This window comes from Mirounga leonina, unplaced genomic scaffold, assembly GCF_011800145.1.
Source record: "Mirounga leonina isolate KUSES-001 unplaced genomic scaffold, KU_Mleo_1.0 Mir_173, whole genome shotgun sequence".
In the NCBI taxonomy this organism is placed as follows: domain Eukaryota; kingdom Metazoa; phylum Chordata; class Mammalia; order Carnivora; family Phocidae; genus Mirounga; species Mirounga leonina.
Window position 1 is genome coordinate 13,585,373 of NW_023270447.1, and position 2,207 is coordinate 13,587,579.

General features: G+C 42.8%; 1 pseudogene; it reads left to right on the top strand.

Annotated features, from left to right (window-relative positions):
* Positions 1–1,046: 1,046 nt before the first annotated feature.
* LOC118020177 lies at positions 1,047–1,815 on the top strand (annotated as a pseudogene).
* Positions 1,816–2,207: the final 392 nt, after the last annotated feature.

Here is a 2,207-nt window from a genome sequence, read left to right on the forward strand (position 1 = left end):
GTTGTGGGATCTAGTCCCATGTGGGGCTCCATGCTCAGCGAGGAGTGTGCTTGAAGATTCCCTTTACCCCTCCCACCATGCTCTCTCTCTCTCTCTTTCCCTCTAAAATAAATAAATCTTTTTTTAAAAATACCATTGATGTTCTAATTATTAAACTTTTTGTGCCTCTTTCCATAAATCATCCAATTTTATATCTCTCCACATTTGACACCACTTTTTTTTTTTTTTTTGCAAAGTCCAATCTTTCTCGTGGTATCAGGAATCCATGTTCCATCTTGTGGCTCCACCCTCTTCTACAACCTCAACATTTTCTACAGGTGGTAGCTGCTTCTCAGTAACAATGCTCTGTCCTGCAAGGAAAGCAAGAAAAAGTCTTGGTCAGTTAGCTATCTCTGAGTTACTTCACCATCTGTGACTCAGTTTCTTCACATTCAAATTGGAGATAACAATAGTGCCTAATTCATAGGTTTGTTGTGAGGACTAAATGAGTTAATTTTTGTGAAGTGCTTAGAAAAGTTTGTGGCACATAGCAAGTGCTATAGTGTTACAGAACCTGGACTGGATGGCCTGACAGAAGAACCAAGTGGCACTCACAGATCTTGGAGGATAGAAGGTTTATTTAATGCCTGTGGGCTCAGAGGAGGGTGATCTCCAAAGATCTGAGTCCCCAGCACAAACAAAGGGGGTAATCTATACATTTCTACTTCCTCATTACTTGGCGCTTTGGGTGCGTTTGCGAAGCGGGGCAGTGAGAAGAACCCGGATGGGTACATGCGGGAAGCAGAGCGGGGAGAAGAACCTGGAAAAGCCCCGGGGCAAGGACTGGGACCCTCTCGCTGGCTTGGTCGGCTATCTTAGGACACAGATTTTCCTTATCAATAGAATTGTTTGCTGTTATTTTGCCACTATTCACATTCTATCATGTGTATATTGGTTCTAAGTCTTATCCCAGTCTAACTTGTATCATGGTTAAATATGTACATGACAGGGTGGCACCAGATGGAGTTGTAGCCTCAACAGTTGGAGGGCTCTCTATCCCCAGGACCATGGCCAACAGTGAATGCACCTTATTGTCATCAAGCCTGATGGGGTCCAGCGCAGCCTGGTGGGAGAGATCATCAAGTGTTTTGAGCAAAAGGGATTCTGCCTGATTGCTATGAAATTCATTCAGGCTTCTGAAGACCTTCTCAAGGAACGCTACATTGACTTAAAGGACCATCCATTCTTTGCCGGCCTGGTGAAGTACATGCAATCAGGGCCTGTGGTTGCCACGGTCTGGGAGGAGCCAAATGTGGTGAAGACAAGCCAAGTGAGCCTCGTGGAGACCAACCCTATAGACTCCAAGCCTGGGACCATCCATGGGGACCTCTGAATCCACACTGGCAGGAACATTATCCATGGCAGCGATTCCGTGAGAGTGCAGAGAAGGAGATTGGCTTGTGGTTTCAACCTGAGGAGCTGGTGGATTACAAGAGTTCTGCTCAGAACTGGATCTGTGAGTGACAAGAGAGCAGACCTCAGAGCTTTGCCCACTCCATCTCCATTGTCTGTCTCTCCTTCCCGTGGGCAGGGGGCCAGGCTCTAGCAAATCCAGTTATTATTAAGAATTCCCTTGTAATCTGAAGGGGAACTCTTGGAGCTGGGAGTGCTCCCTATACAGTATTATGTGTTACCATCAGATTAAAATATTTCATTTCCCTCCCAAAAAATATGTACATGACAGACTATATTGAAAATTTCTTAAGGACTACCACAGTGTCTTATTTATGTATCCCCCATAATGCTTTGCACACTATAGGTTGCAAGTAATGTTACTTAATTGAATTGTTAAACTGCTTGCACTAGTAAAGTTCTGCTCTCTATTTCTTCTACTTCTTATACTTCTTGGTAAATTTTACTCTCATAGGCTCAAATATAATAATAAATTAGTGACATATAAAACTGCTGGTTCTTGAAAATTAAGCCCTGGAAGTATTTTAATTTTATTATGAACCAAGAAGCTGTGTAATTTTTTTTTCCTAAGAAATTAATTATACCTTTAGATGAGAGGCTATCATAGTGTGATTTCTAGACCACTGATGGCCCACAAGTGCCCTCTGAGTGGTCTTCAGGCTCATCACTTGTAGTTTGCAGGTTTATAATAAGACACCATCTGTGCTTTTGTTGCTGCCATGACTTCATAATCTATTTACGATGGTCAATAAAAT